General features: G+C 38.2%; 1 protein-coding gene across 6 annotated transcripts in view; it reads left to right on the forward strand.

Annotated features, from left to right (window-relative positions):
- ALPK1 (alpha kinase 1) overlaps nucleotides 1–19,669 on the forward strand; it is a 133,951-nt gene that overhangs the window by 28,172 nt on the left and 86,110 nt on the right. The window contains exon 3 of one of the 6 annotated variants that reach the window (XM_060105022.1): nucleotides 13,955–14,043. The exons of the other annotated variants lie outside the window; for them this stretch is intronic. The gene's annotated coding sequence lies outside the window, so the exon portion shown is untranslated. The remainder of the gene's footprint in view (nucleotides 1–13,954; nucleotides 14,044–19,669) is intronic. 6 annotated transcript variants of the gene reach the window in all.

A 19,669-nucleotide genomic window follows, 5' to 3' on the forward strand; every position in this document is an offset into this window, starting at 1 on the left:
AACAGACATTTTTAAGTAGAGAAGTGACACAGTTCTGTTGTTAAGAAGCTATCTGGCAGTCCGTGAAGAGTAGAATGTGGAAATGGGGGAAGAGACAGGTAGCAGGAAAACCAGTATAGAGGCTAACGGTCTGAACTGGAGAGGACCCAGTACAGGGAGCAACCGGAGAGACAGAGAGCATGGAGACCACATTTATGAGAAGTTGGCAGACCTCATCGACTGTAGGATGTGTAGTGAGAATAAGGTAGGAGTCAAGAGAATAGTGTGAACAGAGGATTCAGGTGATATGTATGTTCAGAACCACTGCATTATTTGAAAGTGAAGGACCTATGGAGCATTTCATAAATAGATAATACTCTTTTGAATTATCAGTATTTCTTTCATATATTTAGTCATTCTAAAATATTGTTTAATAGATTTTTTTCTCTCAAGCAGTTTAAACATGCCCTGCAGTGCTATTTACACTGTTAATTTGGTTAGAAAACTCTTTCTCCATAGTACAAGTGTAATTTTTATTGTTGTTATATTAAAACATCATAGAGATAAAACAATGGATTAATTTTTTTTCTATAATGAAATTCAAAAAGATTAATGGATTTTTACTGAAATGGAGTTAAAAGAAGATCATTGGTTAGGTAAATATGTCACTATTTTAATGTTTCAAAAAAGTTTCCCATTTTCTCACATCATTACTCAGTCTTGTCATTTATTAGTATCTTTTTTGTTCTGTGGAGTGCCATTGTTTGTTTTCATTAAGTAAAAATATGCATCTAGTTAAAAGTTATCTCATGTGCCTGTGCTGTTATGTGCCACCAGAAGAGGGCGGCAGTGAGGCGTTAGAAAGAATAAATTTACAGGCTCTTCAATTGCTGAAAGACAGTTAAGATCATGATGTGAATGACGAAAACATTTGTTCGGGCAGACATCCTAATTAACTAACTCATTTTCTGAGCTAGAGACTATGACATAACATTGTCACAGAATTTTCAGAAAATCTGATGATGATCTTATAATGCAATACGGTAATAAATTTGTGGAAATTTCTGTTAAGATTGGTGAGGATCGACACTAAGATACTCTGAAAATTTTACATCAGTTTGCAAGGAGGAGATTGGAGGGTGAATTAAAAGTAAGCATGTTGTTTCTTGTCATTTCAACAGTGTAGGCAGAGAATGTAATAGTTTATAGAGACAATAAAAGGCATTATCTTCTTTGAACATTATAGATATTCCTGAAATAAAAAGAAATATTTCGAACTTATCAAACATGCAGTAAGCAATGCATACGACAAATTGACTAAGAGAGGTTGCCCAGACTTATCCGGTATCTTCTTTTATAAATATTTAACAACCACAAATTTTTTTTATTGAAGTATAGTCGATTTACAATGTGTAAATGTTGTGTTCCGATGTACAGCAAAGTGATTCAGTTATACATATATATACCTTCTTTTTTTAATATATTCTTTTCCATTATGGTTTATCACAGGATATTGAATATAGTTCCCTGTGCTATACAGTAGGACCTTGTTTTCTTTTTTTCTTTGATTGTTCATCTTTTATTATTATATAGCTTAGTAGTGGAAGAAATGATTGTGGTCAGTACATGTATGAAAATTATGAAGGTCATGGTTTAGATAGTAGGACCTTGTTTTCTATCCATTCTATACATAATAGGTTGCATCTGCTCACCCACAAACTCCCACTCCATCCCTCCCCCTTGGCAACCACATGTCAACAACAAATATTTCTGAATACCTCTTATGTGCTAGGAATTATTCCAGGTGTTGAATATTCCAGGATATAGAACAGAACAAAACAGGCACATTCCCTGCCCAGTTGGAATGTATATTATAGTGGGGAGGATAGACTTTACACAAAGCCTCACAATTAATTCATTAGTTACAGTTGAGAGAAAAAATGGAAAACAGTCTACCACAGGGCCCTAAATAAATTAGTTTAGGCTCAACCCCCAAACTGGAAATTCAGTGAAGTTTTAAAAAGGATTCAAGAACAACTTGTCTGAAGTTCTTAATACCCATTTATATTATTTATGTCTTTTACAATACATTAAATGGATCAGGTAAAATTTACAGAGTTGTGAAAATAACATTGTAAAAGAGTATTTGGGTAGTTGATATGCAGCAATAAAACACTTTGCCAATTTGAAGTGTTGTAAAATGCCCCGTGCTTCCTTAGACTTCTGTTTTGTTTCTTTGACCTCCATTGTATTCACTTCCCTGGGTTGGCTCAACTCTCTAAGCCAGAGCTGAGACGGTTCCCCAGCTGACTCTGATGAGATCCATTAAGGTGAACCATAGCTGGGTTCTCAAAGATGCTTATCGATTCTTTTATTCATCCTTAATTGATTATCTTTCCAATTCTCCACAGCACCTGTTTCAATCCAGGATCTCTCTTTTCAAGCTGAACTCACTCCTGCTAGATTTCCATCTATTTGACTTAGGTTACCGGGTTATCCATGGTGAACTCTCAGATTTTCTCTAAATCATTAGCCATTCATTTCTCCTTCCATTCTGCCTCAGAAAAACAATGTTCTGCCTTATATCCAAGCCTACTCCTTCTATCTTCTTTTTTTTTTTTTTTTTTTTTTTGCGGTACGCGGGCCTCTCACTGTTGTGGCTTCTCCCGCTGCGGAGCACAGGCTCCGGATGCGCAGGCTCAGCGGCCGTGGCTCACGGGCCCAGCTGCTCCACGGCACGTGGGATCCTCCCACACCGGGGCACGAACCCGTGTCCCCTGCATCGGCAGGCGGACCCCCAACCACTGCACCACCAGGGAAGCCCTCCTTCTATCTTCTTAAACCAACATCTTTTTACCTATTTTGTGATTTTTCTCATTATTCATAGTCCCTTTCTTTCACCTCTTTAAAAAATTTTGCCTTCTGACATCTTCTCCTTAGCCTATGCACATGTTCAAATCTAATAATTCTTATGAAATATTCATTTCCCTTGAGACTATATTCTTTTTCCTTCCCTTAACAGCAGTGCTTCTCAGAATAGTTCTGTTAAACTTCCTTGTTTAACACTCATCCATCAACTCTTCTGGTCTGTCCTCTTCTGAAACGTCTATTTACAAGATCAATGAGAACATTCCAGGCACCCAATCTAGTTGCCTCTTCCTAGTTGTTATCCTGGGGCTGCCTGTAGAATTTGTTGCACAGTATCATGTCTCTACACTCTCCTGGTTCTCACATTTCCAGCTGCTTCTCTGCAGGCCACTGTTTCACTATTTGACTCCTGGATAGAGGCATTCTCTAGAAGTCCATATCTTCTTCATATCCAACCTTTGCCTCCTTTAATCTCATGTAATGGCTTCAATTATTGCCCCTGTGTGAATGATTCCCAGATTCATCTCCTGTTCTAATCTCTCTCCTCAGTTTAACTAACATTTCCCACCTCTTGTAGAGAGCGCCATTTCTCTACAAGGTTTCACGGGCACTTCAAGCAGAAATGGCCTGAACTCATCATCTCTCAGGGTGTCCAGGCACCCTGGACTACCTGCTGGTTCCTGTTATGATCTGCAAGATCCTTCTGCATCTTTGCTCTTGCTGTGTCCCCATCTCATGCCATCTGTCTGCAATGCATCTCTTCACACCATTTCCCTTGTTTCCTATACCCTGCCTCTCGCCCATTTTTCCCACTTGTTGGTGTCTCCGTCCTTCAGAGTTTGGCTCATGTTTGGACTTCTGAATAAACAGTAACTGAACTAAATCTCCTCTCCCCCATCCTTTACCCATTCTTTGCTTAGAATTCAACTATATCTGATCACACTCAGTCTTGTATTTGAGATACACATTTGTGTTTGCTGTCTCTATTAAACCCTGAGTCCTAAAAGTACTGGGACTATGTCTCATTCATCCTTATATCCCCTGCAGACCCTGGCACATAGCAGAAACCATGGAAATTTTGCTTAGCTTGCATTGTTGGAAGAAAAGTACCACAGATCTTAATTTTTAAGAATTGTTACTTTTGAAGAGCATGGAATTTGTAATATGCAGGCTACAAATTTGGGAGAATGTAGAAAGTATAAAAACAAATTTGTAATGAATAAAGTTGACATTTTTACCTTTGTCCTATTTTAGACAGACTTTTAGGGAATTTTACTCTGCAAGAGGCGTGTTTAAGGGTGATGAAGTTCTTGGAAATTAAGATTGTGTCAGGGTCTGGGATTTTATTTTACTCTCCTTAGAGTTAATAAGTTAGCCTGTTACTGTTCATGGATGCTGGCAGAAGACATGAGACTCTTGGGTCAAAGGCAAAGGACTTTACTACTCAGAGCACAGAAAGCAGCATGAGCATCATGTTGCCATCAGTTCTTCATGTCCTCCTAGTCCAAAGGAGTGACACTGAGCCATCCAGGTGGATGTTAATGGGTTTCTGTTGCAGCCAAGGAACATTGAGCTTGCGGAATCCACTGCTTTAATAGCAAGGCTACTCTTGGCCCAGAGTAAGACATGACCTCATCCCTCAAGGTTGAGGCAAATACAAACCTGATATATAGCCCAGGCAAGGAGAGATTGGTCTGGCATTCTTAACATCCAGCAAGAACTTGCAGACATGCCCACAGCCCAGGATGGATTGCCCCTCCCCAAATCGTGTGGTGAGAATAAGGATTGTGGTTATCCTGGCACATCAGAGGGGCTCAATAAATACTTGTTGAATCAAATTAACTAATTATTGAGAAGAAGGGGAACCAATAAGGAACTGAAAAAAGGCAAAGAGTCCCCTGTTTAGGATGACCATCCCCTGAGAAAACAGTTCTAGATTTCAGATCTGATTAGGAGAAAAAAAATCAGAGGGCTAATGAGAATAAGATATTGTAGGCTGCCTGGTTTCATAACAAATAAAATTTCTAAACACCTTACCTCATGGCAAGTGAGTCTATGACTCATATACAAAATAACTGCTAAGTCCAAACAACCTAAGGCAATGTCTGTAACTCGCTAAGTTAGTATTACAATAACTATAGTTCTTTACATCTGCAGCCTTTTGCCATATACTGAATTTCATCGCAAGTTTTTTTGTTTTTTGTTTTTGTTTTTGTTTTTTTGCTGTACGCGGGCCTCTCACTGCTGTGGCCTCTCCCGCCGCGGAGCACAGGCTCCTGACGCGCAGGCCCAGCGGCCACGGCTCACGGGCCCAGCCGCTCCACGGCATATGGGATCCTCCCAGACCGGGGCACGAACCCGCATCCCCTGCATCAGCAGGCGGACTCTCAACCACTGCGCCACCAGGGAGGCCCTCATTGCAAGTTTTAAAGAACTTTAGACACTATACTCATTTGGGAACTTTTACCATACATGATTTTTACTTTCTCAAAATGGTAAATTGAACTACAAATCCAAATAGAGTCTGCTAGTAAATCTGATCAGAATTAAACACTTCTTTAGAAATTTGCAGTTGAACAAATGACATATCTTACCTTCTCAAGATTCTCTTGAAGGAAAGGAGTTAACCTGAAATATCTTGTCAGTGTATAGAAGTGAGGTACCTGAGACATTCAAGTTGGCAGTCCAGACTTCGGAGGGGAGTTTATTTTTACATTGATAATTATAATTCCTATTTCCAGAGACCACATTAGCCCTAATGCCTGAAAAACTTAGGCAACCATCACAAAAATTTTGTTATTGCATATTTCACCTTTTAGCCACTCCACTCCCCATTTTTTGGGATGCTTTCCAGTCTTCATAAGCTATTGCTGCAGTGTCACTGTTCTCCATCTGCTGCTTTTAAAATTGGAGATTGACTGCCTCCAGGGTTTACAAATGTTTCTTCTTACCTTAGATAATTTGAACTTCTAAGCAGCCACAAGTTTTTTTCAGACTTTTTCAAGGAAGGCCTTGTTTTTAAGATCTGTAATTCCCCACTCTCTCCTCTCCGCTCGCAAGGAAAGTCACCCAGGTTCCCCTTATGCAGGGTTAGAGGGCTTTTGAGTAACCCGTTCTTCATTCAGAGCCTTCCACTCAGACTCAAACTTGTGTCCCCACATAGGCCATATGTCTGGGAACCCTTCCATACCTCATGGTGAGTTTTCAGCCCTTCTGAGGCGCTTTCCTTTTCTTTTCTCAAGTTATGGAAACTTTCATCATTCTTTTATCTTTGAAAATCTTTGCAGTAGAGATGAGATGATCATCATTTCCTTCACCGGTCATATCCTCCTTACCAATATCCCATTTCCACACAGTTTGCTCTCTTCTTCCTTGACTGCTGAGACTGTCCCATGCGACTCCCCCTCCCTCCCTACCAGAGTCATTGTTGCTATACCTGATTGGACCAGGGGTGGATAGCTGATACCAGAGGTAACAAGCTGTGTGTTATGCCAAGATTTTGTCTTTGAACTGAGGATGCTGAGACTGAGTCAGTTTCTGTTGAGGGCTTGAATCAGGAGGGCATGTAAAACCAGGGTAAGTGGATCAGATAAGGATGGTATACAGAGAGGAATAAAGCTGACCTTGTCTGTTCTGTTCACCTCTGCGCTCTTACCACCTAGCATGGTGCCTGACATAGTAGGCTTTCATTAAGTCTTGGTGGAATGAATGAAGCAGACTGTGGAGTGAGAGAGACAGAGAGAGATTATTTTTGCCTCCAACAAATTTCTGTGTCCTGATTGTAATCCCTCGTGAAGACTATCTTCATTTTCTGTCCTTACATCCATGAGATATCCCTGTGTCCACCCAATAATTTCCCCTTTATGTTAAAGCTAGTTTGGGTATGTTCTGTTCCTTGCAGCTAAATCAAACCGAAGAATCCCCTAATTCAGTCTTTAAAGTCTTCTTGTCCCCAGGGAACTATGGTTTCTCACACAAACTGGTTATTTCGGTGGCCTATCCAAGAATTCCTGGATTCCAGAAGTGGGCATGCCTCCACTTTGCCCAAGTGAACCTCACCTTTGGGGACAGAAAAGAATAGAAACTCAAATCCAACTGAAAATAAAGAAAATACCTCCTAAAATAAATCTTCCTGATCTTCTAAAAAGGCAAACTCTGAAGAAAACTATGACAGAAACTGCAAATTGAGGATCGTTTAGGAGAGAGGGTTGGACCTTAGGCATTGTTGATTGAACACGACTTTAAATTTAAAGTCAGTGGAGAGGGTCAGATATGATCAGGACACACTTGCCAACCTAAGCTCCAGGAAGAGGGAGAAGAAGAGTGGGTCACAGCTTTACCCCGGACTTCTGGAATGCTTCTGGAATACTACTGGACTAACTTGGTGATGAAAGAGACTGCTTCGCAGTTTCTGGTTGTACTCTTGGCTGTTGTACAGCACATTGAGGAAAAAGGTTGTTCTTTCCTGCTCCCTGCCTGGGAGGACACATATTATATTTATATGTTTACCTCAAAGGCAGGGGAGTCGTTGAAAAATACATAGGCAGTCGTCGTAGGCTTGAAACAGAAAAATGAAATGCTTGGGGGCAGTATGGTGGGTTTTTCAAGAGCATAGAGTTGAAGTGAGACAGATCTCCAACTCACTAACTAGCTCTATGTCCTTGGCTAAGCTGCGTAACCTCTTAGAACCTCAGATTTCTCATCTACAAAATGAGAATAAAAGTACTTCATAAATGTGCTGTAAGTATTAAATTAGATAATGTTTATAAGTTCTTAGGCCAATGGTACCAAGCTAAGGGCTCAGTAAATGGTAGGGATGATTAGGATTATTAGTGCTTTGTAATACAAGCATTAATGAAAGTGTGTTATTTTTATGTTAACCAGAAGGAAGGTTGCGTTTTTTTAAGTTAAGAAACATGACACTAAAACATGTATTTCATAGCTCATCTTCACTGTTACCTTTTTAACATAAATCCCTGCGTGTAGACAAATGTAAAAGAAGAGTCCAGGAAATATCTAACAAGACAGTAGTTATTCAGTAAATAGCCATCAGTTGTGGTATCAATCAACAGCAGTATAAACTCCCCCAAAAGGAGGCACATGTGAATCCTCCCATGCAGTCTTCTCAAAAGCAATTGTAAATTGTATGACCTGCAGATGGCGAACTTGGATCGGGTGACTATTAAGCAATGACTACCTAGAAAAGAAAGCAGTGGTTTTTGTTGTGTTGAATGGAGGGCCAAGTAAAGTGGATACATTAATAAAGGCTGTACAAGCCAAAAGCATCCTTTGCCGACACACTGGGTTCCTTCTTCCAAGAGGACCATTAATCTGTCTGTCAAAGTGAGTCCACCCTCAATCATATGTGCTGTGAGAGACAAGTCTGCATTTGCTTCTGGTAGAAATGTTTTATTGAGTATTTATGCTGGTTGCTAGTCACTGATACAAAGAAAAGGAGTATCAAGTAGGGAACATCAATAGATTTCTTGTAAGTCTCTTGAGGGGTACAGAAATGTTACCTTCTCAGAATATCCATATGTAACACTATTTAATTATCTGAACCCATTGTACATGTCCAAAGAGTCCACATGTTTTGATGTGTATAAGTAATTATATCCTCCCTTGCTTGATTACGCCACTGTTGAGTATTTGTTCTGTACCCTCCCCAAGGCAATCCTTTAGGGACCAATTACCATCCTTTAGTGACATCATTTCACTGGCTGGAGGAAATTTCTAGAGTACCACACTGGGCATTCAGGACTCCTAAGGGAGCTCTGTAGTACTTTGTATAATCTGTGTGCCCTACCTTCTGGAGAAACATATTTTTTTTCCTCAAAATTCTACTTTGGAGTACAGGTTTTACTATCCCAGATCACAACTACATGAGTTTGTGGGAAAATTAGTGTGACTTTCCAAAACCGCGTGTTCCTGCAGTGGCCTGAGATGTTTTGTTGGTTCTTTCAGTTGTGAAAAAGCTCAGCAACTCACCCAACATGATGGACTGATGACTTTTTGCTGCATTATAAAGCAGGGTCACTGTCCCCAAAGAGCCTCTCAGCTTGTGGGTCAGGTGAAGGGACATCTCTAGGCCTCTATAGTGCCTCTGCCTTGTCACTTATCATGAGGCTGTAATTATTGTCTACATATCAGCCTCCCCACAACTATGTACTTCTAGAGCCCAGAAACAGTACCATATTCATCTCTTTATCCTTAAACATTTTGTGTCTGGCACATAGTAGGTACTTATAAGAACGTTGAATGAATTAAAGAATAAATATATGTGCTTGGGTAGAACAAGCAGCCAGGAAGAAGGAAAGGTCAATTTAGGGGGAAAAAAAGAGGAAGATAGTCCACCTACCCATGAGGGATTGTACCTATATTAGACAAGTATTATTCCTAAAGAATAGAAAAAGAGGAAAGAGCAGTGGATTGTGTGCAGCCTAATCCTTTTATTTTTACTAACCAAACTCTCAAGAGACTGACTTATACACCAACATCCTGCTTGACTATTGCCAGTGGAGAACACATCTCTCCAGAGATTGCATTGTGTCCCAATTCCATGTATTTCACATCTTCATTCATTTCACAATGCAGACTACTAACCACTATACGGTCACGGCATCTTCATTCATTTCAAAAGGAAGAAAGTCCCTAGCTCTCAGGATGAGGCAATTCTGGTTTTCAGGTAACTTCTAAAAGCTTCTAAAACGTTGTAGTTAATCTAAGCCATGGTAAATAGAGAAGTTATCAGAAAATTCAGAAATTATAAGATCTTTCTAAGAGTGGATTTGGGTCTAAAGGCACTCACTGGTGAAAGACAGAACCTAGAGGATGGGACTGAGGAACAGTCAGAAACAGACTCTGAAAGACAGTCCAAATAAGAGGAGCCACACATCACATAAGTGTTACCCATGGAATTGACAATGGGCATCTGACATGAAATAATAGGGATAGTCGAGGATATGAGGACCGTGCACAGTGATGAGGAGTAGCACTGTTGCATCTGCACATGGTAAGCACTCAACAAATCCTGGTTGAATGCACAGGTCGTTCTGTGGCTCAGCTGCTCCTAAGGGAAGTCATGAACTGCTTTGCTAAAGGCAGGGTTTATTTATAAATAGGAACCAAAGTGACATGCACCGTTAAAAGTGGGTATAAACCAGTGCAGGAAAAGTTAAAGTGAAAAGCACTGATCAGAAACCATTTAGAAGAAAGGAAGGAAGCAGTGTCTAGAAACCTGAAGTGAATGAATCATTACAATGGAGTTTATAGGAATCTCTGAGCTTCCAGACAACCAGTTTAAAAGAGAAACATGCTAGATTGTACTGTTCTCATGAGTCAGTGAAGTGTGTAAATTCATCTGGAAATGCAGACTCATTCTTAGAACTTAATTCTAGAAAGAATTTATTGTGTAGACAGTTAAATAAGAGAAAGAAGAGGACATTTGATCAGTTTTGTGAAAGCTACATATATATTATTCATGGACTAAACTATAAAGATCATCACCACCGACACAGCCTAGGTAAAATGATAGGTGAAAAGAGATGGGGAAAAAACAAAGAGGTTACTGTATGAACATATACACTACCATGAAAGCAAGAAAATATAAATATTGACCACAGCCCCCCTTTTTGCAACTATTATGAGGCTAGATTTATAGCTTCCTTAATGCACTCTCAGTAAGGGGAGGAAGCATAGTATGAGAAGTTCTACTCCCACTTCTTCCCTATGATCCCTGGATCCATGTGATCTGTCCTTGGGTGAAACACACCATATATTGGTTATTGATTCGGAGCATACACCATTTTCTCTACGCCAGTACCCCAACTTCATAAGATGTCCTCCAGCTGGCTCTGTGAGTCTTTGTAACAGTCTATTGCACTTCTCTACAAGGCCAGCTCCTCCTGGGTTATGGTAAAACCAATGAATCCTGTGGGAATCCCATAGCACTCTTGGCCAGATATAATAGCATATGGATTACTGTGGGCTGAATAAGCTTTCAGTAAGTTCACAGAAAGTTTTGCTCATAGAAGCATAACAGGGAAGCAAAATCTATATGCATAACATATTCTAGTGAGAAAAATTGCTACCAAGTCCACAGTGAAAGAGCTTCAGTATCATCAGTCAGCAGGAGGCTAGCCACGCCACCCTGTTCCCCACACTTGGAGCCGTATGGAGGGCTCAGCATGGGTTTCTGCTGCTGGCATTTTAAGCGTTCAATTGAGGTGGTAGCTGGATCTGCCTTGGTAACAAGTTCTCGTGGTTGAGCCCATGGATAACCTCCATCTCTGTCACCACAGCCACTTTGCTTTTGAACCTACTGAGGAATAGTCGTGTTTCTGGGGAAAAAGGATAGCTGACATTTGCAGTACTGAGCTTCCTGCCCATCTGATTATTGAGTCTCCTCTGTAGTGAGAGTCCTTTGCTGAGCACTCACATGAGGCACAATATTCTCACAGCATGAACCTATTTTGAGAGGTGTATACATGTACCTCTACCCTAAACCTCCTTGTCATCCAGTCTTGTTCCTTCCAACTTGCTCATCATTGAAACAAACCTTTAGGCTCTATGTATAAATCTTCATTATGATGATCTTTCTTTCTAGGTAAAATATACAATTAGATGTACTTCTCAAAGTTCTGCTTATTGTGAAGATTTATCTTCCTACTTGTCCTTCATGGCCAACAGTGTGGAAAACTCTAATGCTGCATCAATTTATTTATGGCCATTGCCAGTATATTATGCATAACCATTAGTAAATCAGTCTTGAACTGTTTCGTCCCTGTCCATAAGGTAGTCCCCTATATGTGTGGGTCCAGGAAGAGGTGGCATTACAGCAAGATTAGGGGCCACGAGAGTTGGAGCCATTTGCTCATGAAAGTTTCTTGTGCTTCTAGAACGTGGTTGAGGGTGACCTTGTATGTGCCATTTCATCTTGATGATGGAGAGCTGCTCTGCCCATCCAAATTTAACAATAGGTCCGTCAGACAGCATCTAATTTGGGAGAGACAGCACAAGTCTCATTATCAGTTCATTTCCCATGACCAGATATTCAGTCTTTACCAGAACCCAACAGAAAAAAACAGGAGAAGTTTCTTGAGGACATTAGTTATTTGTCAAAGAGGTATGGCTTTGCTGTCAATTCTAGGGGCTGCACTATTATTGTGTTATTTGGGAATTCCATGGGCTCAATGATCTGCTACAGAACGTTGTACACATTAGATTTCCTGGGTCACAAGAGCTAAGTGGCAAGAGTGGCTTTTTCTTTAAACTGAACTGGCTGAAGAATATTCATTTGCTTTGAGCCTTCCTTAAATATAGAAGCCTCATGGCTTATTCAATAAGTAGGAAGGAGCAACACCAATGTAATATTATTTTGCCTCTCTTATACTAGAATTCCACCAAATGTGTGCCTCTTTCTTTGTGGAACTGGTTACAAGGTGCAGCAAATTGTCTTTTAGTTTGGAGGGGATACCTCAGTGTACCCCATATCTCTAGACTCCCAGAAACATCAGTTAATTAATAGATCTCTGAACTCTCATGGAATTTATCTCTTATCCTCAGTTACATGTGTGTCTTACCAAGGCGTCTTATGTATTTTCTACTTTCTAACCAAATTGTGATAACCAATCCCACCTAATGAACAGTACAGTGAATCTAGAATCTCTGGTAAATGTACCCATGTTAATCATTTTGACCCAAGGGAGCTATGTTGTTCCCTTTTCCTTCCTTAGTCTAGCATTTTAGAATTTATTTTCACACACATTCCCCTAGTTTCTTTTGATATCAATATAAGTCAGAAAAAAATCATGCAATTTTTTTTTGGTGTGTAAGCCCACTCCTCCAGGTGTAACTTGGTCAGACTCTTTTTCTGCTATTTAGATACCTCAGTTTTAAAAGGTAAGACATTACAGCTTCATGATTTTTTTCCTTTCCCTTTCTTCCTCTCTCTTGCTCTCTCTTTCTTTTTCTGGAAACCAGAATAAATTGGCTTTATTTTTATTTATTTTATTGTTTAACTTAACGTACAGTAAAATTGACCTTTAGTTTGGTCTTTATTTTATAATTTTAACACATATATAGATTTGTGTAACCAACATACAGTGGGGATAGATAGGGAAGTACCCTGCATAATGGAAAGTAGGTTCACTAATAGAGTGGGTAAAATGAGATTCAGATAGATGTCTTTAAGCATTCGATCAGGGGAGGACAGCAGACAGAAATTACAGTTTGAGGTATGAATTCTGATGTGTAAAACAAAAAGCTTTAACAGCAAGCAAGTTACTTAATTTCCTTGAGCCTCATTTGCCTCTTTTGTAAATAGGGATAACCAAAAATTAATGAATGAAACTTATTAGCTAAATACAATTTTTAACATCTTTATTGAGATATAATTTACATACCATAAAAGTTACTCATTTAACAGTACAATTAAATTCTTCTTAGCAAATTTACCGACTTATGCAAATATCACCAAAATCCAGTTTTAGAACACTTTAATCACCCAAATAAGATCCCTCATGCTCATTTACATTTAATCCTTGTTCCTATCCCCAGCCCTTGTTCTACTCCATTAATACTCTTTCTATATCTCTTGACTTGCTTTTTCTTAAAATTTCTTATAAATGGAATCACAAAATATGTGGTCTTTTATGTCTGGCTTCTTTTACTTAGCATGTTTCTGAGGTTCGTTTATGTTGTAGCAAGTTCCTTTTTACTGATGAATACTATTCTGTTGTATGGGTATGCTACACTTTGTTGTTTCATCAGCTGATGGACATTGGGGTTGTTTATTAAAAGTATAGATGATTTAGGAGAGGATGACATCTTTAAAATATTAAGGCTTTGAATCCATAAATATTATTTGGTTGGTTCTTTTGTTCACCTCAGTAAAGCTTTCTTTCCTCTTATGGCTCAGATTCACCTCTTATTAAATTTACTTTTGGCAGTTTATATTTTGGAGATATGAGTGGGCAACAACTGTGTCTACTATAGTTATCTTTAGTTATCTTTTTTTTCATTGTCTTGGTCGGATATTAATAGTAGTGTTATGTCAGCCTCATAAAATGAACTGGAAATGTCTTTTACACTTTTCTGTCTTCTGTAGTAATCTAAATATCCTGGAAATCACATAAATCTGAAAGATTTGATGGAAATTGACTCTGATATCATCTGAACCTGACACCTTTCTTGAAAGTAAGAGACTTTTTTCACTTATTATTCATCTTAATTATATTCTAGATTTTTTTTCAGTTTTGATAGTAAATCAAAATTATCCTAGAAAATATACACTTTATGCAAATGTTCACATTTTTAGGTGGATTTTTACGTATAGTCTCTTATACTTCTAAAGTTTGTACCACGTTTCTCAATCTGAAAATATTCTCTATTCTTTTCTTCCACTAGATTTTCCTGAAAGCCAACTTATTGACCTTTTCAAATAAATACCATTTTGATTTATTTACTACTTTATAAATAATTATTTTAAAACATTTTATGTTTATTCATCCCTCCTGTTTCCCTAAGACTGTTTGTTGCTCCCTTTCTTTAAGATGGAAGCACAGTTTGTACTTCACTTTTATTATAAAAGATTATCAAGCTATGTATTTTCTTTTGAGTATAGTTTTGGTTGCATCCCTGAAGTTTAAAAATGTATCGGAAAATAAGAGTGAGATGACTTGTGAGTGCTGTTGAAATTTCCAAGTGAGCCAATTATAAATTTAAATGTTTTGTTAATAATTTAGAGCTTTTATGAATTTTGGTCAAATATTTTTTCCTTTTGCTGATTTATGAAGTTTCTTTGGGGCCTACTATATTATCCATTTTTATAAATGTTTAGCAGTAACACACATTTAAATATATATATTTGAATAACAGCTGAAGGGTTTGCATTCTTTAAATCATTTTGATTAACAAATGATTTTATGTCATTTTTTATTAAGTACATTCATACTTAGTGCTTTTTCCTAAGACAACAGTTTTTGAGTAAAATATCATGAACAATTTTAAATATACTCGGTTCTCTACTTCTTTTCCTCCTTTGTTTAAATTAGAAGTGTGGGGAAAAGTGACGCTAAACAGACACTCAGGAAGAAGTGTAAGAGAGAATAGGAAAATCACCCAGAAAGAGGTGCCTTAACAGCTTTAAAGTGGTACAGACACAGAAGGAGGCACGCTACCTAGGAAAGGTATTTGCTAATGTCTGGATGACTGTAATAAAATCTTTCAGAGTATGTTTTACCTTGGAAATTACTGGAATATAAGAATAAGCAGAGAATTATACTAATTATAAATGAGGCTTTAGTCTGAATTTAGGTATTGCCAGGATTAAAGCAAGGGGTACAGCAAGAAAACGTACAGCAAAGTTTTCTTTGGTGTCTGGAAGTGCCAGAGTTGCCTACAGCAACAGAAATAATTGGTTGCCTGCCTCACGGCTCAGTCACCTCAGAAGAGCAGGCAAATAATTCCTGCCACATAGTAGGTGTACAGCAAATCCAGGCCTATTTTACTCCAAGCGCTGAGTTCTTTCCATTGTTACAAAAAGACTTTCTGGCATATGCTTGTGAAGAAAATGGCGAAAGGAAATAAGGAACACTATTGTGAATTGTATTTTAACTTGCACACACGTTCAAAAATATTTGAAATTACCTATAAAGAGACACATTCATATGTCTAGAACTACTAAGCCAATGGTAAAGAATGTGGACCAAGTAACAAAGGGTCTGGGTTAGATGGTTTGTACAAGATTATCTAAGTGAAGGACAGCATGGAACTGATCACAAAATCTGAGTTTCCTGGGAGTGAAGGCGAAAAGGGACAATATGATGAGGTTTAGATTCTCGTAGTCTCATAGAAAGAAATATTTCCATTTGGTATGAAAATCAAAGTGTCTCCTGTTTTAATCATAGGAGGATTTACCATTTGGCACTTTAAGTAAAATAACATTAAACAGTATAATGGACATCTTCAATAACAATTTTTACCAAATAATTATTTTCAAAATTACAATTTATAAAACATTTTTTACAATTTAATTATAATCAAATAAGAAGAAACAAGATCAATTTTATTTATAGTACAATCTAAACATTAGTAAGGGAATATCATCAGAAGGATGTACTCACTTTTCTTTGTTTTTAACTAAAAAATTACATTTTCTGCAATGTTGTACAACTTTTAGTTTGTCATATTTTGTTGAAATTGGATACTGGATTATCTATCTGCTGCATAGATAATGCTAGCTAAGTCATCTTTGTCTTCGGAGAAGTGAGCTACTACAAATTACTACATCTAAATGTTTAATGTTATCCTATAAAAATAGGGTAAAGAAAAGAAAACCTGTGGCATCACTGAGTCTCTTTCCTCTGATTATCCAGGATCAGATTCCCTAGATGAAGGATGTGGTTAGCACTTGATGCTAATCAAAGGACCCAAAATACTTGGATATAGTTCATTTTAATCTTAGTTGAAAACACTGTGGATAGACACTTAGGAAAAAGTGAAATCAGCATAACGTCTCTTCAAGTACAATCCAGCTTTCAGAGTGGTATCATGGATTTCGGCCTCCTCGTAATTCTCCTTGATGAAAACAGAAGGATTTCACAGCACAGAAAGCAGTGGTTTATGAGTCTGGGTACAGGGGACGCACAAGAGAACTCTGTTCATCGTCTTCAAAGTGATGCAACGATGGCACGGCTGCTGCTGTGGCTACATGTAATATAGCCTGTAGCTCTTTAAAGAGGATTAGCTTTAGTGCGCTGGGAGCATTCAATGCTGGATTTCACGTAGAGTAGAATATGCTAATGAAATGTAAATATCTATGGCAAACATGGCATAATATCGAAAACCCTCAAAACTGAGCTTTGTCTCTTGCACAGTGGGAAACCAAACTTTATCATATCAGAAGAAAAACTGAAAGAGAAACAACCTTTAACTCTTCTGCCTATGCATCTGCTGCTATGAAAAGTGAATTTAAATATATACTCATATTTGAACTAAATTAAATTGCCATGTCAGTAGAAAAACCAAAGTTCAGTCATTCAAAAACATCCTACTAGATCTGTGTCCAGAGATGAATGTGAAATAATTCATCTTTGTAGAAAAGGATATACATATAATATGAATTTTAAAAAGCATTTTAACACTATTTTTTAAACACTATTTTAGGATTACAGAGGGCTTGCAGAGTGGGTCTTTTCCCCATTTCACCTTAAAATTTCTTGCTTGCAGTTTTTACTTTTTGCCTGCACAATGTCTTTCTGCTCAATATTGGACAAATGTATCTTTATCATAATTTTCCATATAGTGTTTTTACTACTTTCATAGGAAGCCAATGTGAGATTTGATTGGTTTCTTAAAACTGCACATATACTTAGTTAATGTGAAAATTATTTTCACATATTTAGAATTTCAGACCATATCTGGAATTGGGAAGGTGAATTCATTATAAGGTGTGTGCTTTGCAAACCATGTAACTGTGTGTAGCCTCTTGGAATCTATAGACGTGATTCCCAAAGATTGAAAGCCCCCTAAAGATTTCATCTCAATTGCTGGGAAATAAAGATCCTGCAAACACATGGAACCAGGTGCCTGTGGCTCGATTTCCAATGCGTGATCTTTCATTAGTTACTAGCATTTCCCTACACTCAACCACGTAACTTAGGTTCTCTTGGTTTTTGTTGGTCGGTGGTGTGTGTGTGTGTGTGTGTGTGTGTGTGTGTGTGTGTGTTTTATATCTCCGTTTTGAAGGGTTTTGTCTCTGTAGGCTTCGAGGGATGGTAATACATATTCATGAAAGAGCACTCTTTCCAGTCCTTGCCACCACTGACAAAGCCTTAGCTGTTTCACACAGCAAGCTGGCTGGGATTGTGTGTGGGGCTGCATGGCCAGATTAGTGCAAACAGCAAGCCCACTCCTCTGCTTGTTAGGCCTTGCCTTCCTGACAGTTTCCCCAATTGTCGTTTGTGACAAGGCTGTCATTAGGTGATGGCTTCTTTTGGCCATTTTCAGATAAAGATAATTTCATTAACTTCCATTTTATTTGACAACAAGCCGTTTGGGAGAGAAAGGAAGTGCTTCAGTAGTTTATGGATTAGGGTTTTGTCACTTCAAAGGCATCTTTGATCTAAAAATATGTGCTGTACCAAATTCATTATGTCTTTCCTTAAAGAGCTTTTAAATTTATTGATCTTCTCCTCAATTATTCTCCTTTTACGTCCAGTAATGATGTGTGAGATGGTAGTGTTGGGAAAAGCCCAAGGAGGAGGGTGGGGAAAATGCAGCCAACTGGTCACTTCTGAGGCCATTACGAGAATGAAACAACAGGTGCTTTTGTTTAGTGTCAATTCTCTTCTGAATCTCTATGCAGACAAAGGCCCCTCTGCTGTCTGAAGATCAACATGAAGATATCAAACCAATAGGATAAGAGAAAATTATGTTTGGCATTACAGCCTAATGAAGATTTTGAAAACTTCACAATTTGTATAAAAATTGTGCCCACAATTGTCTTCATCCTCACTATTGAGTCCATGGGTTTTGAAAGCCAGCAAATAAGTAATGGAGAAAGAGCAAGCACTTCTTTGTGGACCAATAATTTGGCTTCCCCTAGAAGCAATCCTACATTTTGCTGAGGCTCAGCTTGCTCCAGTTTTTATAACTGGATCATTAGTCATACAGAGCAGAAAATAAGAGACTAAGAGTACATAAGTGAAAATTTACTTTAAAAACACAGGAAGAGGAGCATGTACAGCTAGTGGCTCTCTTGTTTAGAAGGTCCAATTACCCTTTTTGCCCTCCTTTTGTTTTTGTTGTTGTTCTAAACAATTGCTATATGGAATTGGTCTTTTAAACAATGCCATGGACAAAGAGGTAAATAGTTTATATCCAAACTATCACAGTTAACTATTGTCTTCTAAAACTTCACATATAATAACCTCAATTTACGACAGCACAAGCTACTCACTTCCATTTCTACAACTAGGAAAAGGGGGTTAGAACAAATGGCTTAAATTTGGGGGGGGTCTAAATATTTTATTAGCCTCTTGACAGACTATTTTATATTTTAGAGATATTCAGATGCTATTGATAAGTTTATTTTAGCAAATCATAATTTCAAAATCTTACACATTAAAGGAAATATGTGAAGTATGACCTTAAGTTCCTAAAAGCAATACAAATTGTTTCTTTTGAAAATCAGTTTTGTGAATTTCTAAAAACTAGTAGAACATAATGCCTTTCATTTTGAAAAATTAATTTAGAGGTTTGGGCCTCTAAACCAAGCCTAAGGAGGAGGGTGGGGAAAATGGGCCCTCAATACTCCTCTTCATAAAGTCAGGATAGAAATAGCCCTCAAATAATGTCAGAAACATTTTCCATGTATTAGGTTATTTTATCCTTATTAAGAGGTAGATACGATTATTAGCTTGATTTTACAGATAAGGAAAGTGAGGCACGAAGAAGTTCAGTAACTTGCCCACTGTGTCATATCCAGGAAGTGGTGGAGCCAGATTTGGGTACCTTGGGTCCAAAGCCTCTGTTCTTAATGCTTGGGCCTGGGAGACATGGGACCTAAAATATCTAAATAGTCATCTCCTAATTCCTTCTGGTGCTGAACAAATAAATGTTAGTTCTCATCTCCCCTGCCATGTCTTTAGCTCCCCAATCCTGGTCGTTTGCTCCGTGCAATCCAAAGAAATGAGATGAGAAAGTGCAAGGGGAATCTTATTCTCTGCTTATGCTCATCCAGTTTTCCTTCTGCCTGCACGTTAAACACAGGGGGATTGGCATGCCAGAATCTGATAAATTCAGACAGTAGGGTTCATGG

The sequence above is a fragment of the Mesoplodon densirostris genome, chromosome 1 (assembly GCF_025265405.1).
Source record: "Mesoplodon densirostris isolate mMesDen1 chromosome 1, mMesDen1 primary haplotype, whole genome shotgun sequence".
NCBI classification, from domain to species: domain Eukaryota; kingdom Metazoa; phylum Chordata; class Mammalia; order Artiodactyla; family Ziphiidae; genus Mesoplodon; species Mesoplodon densirostris.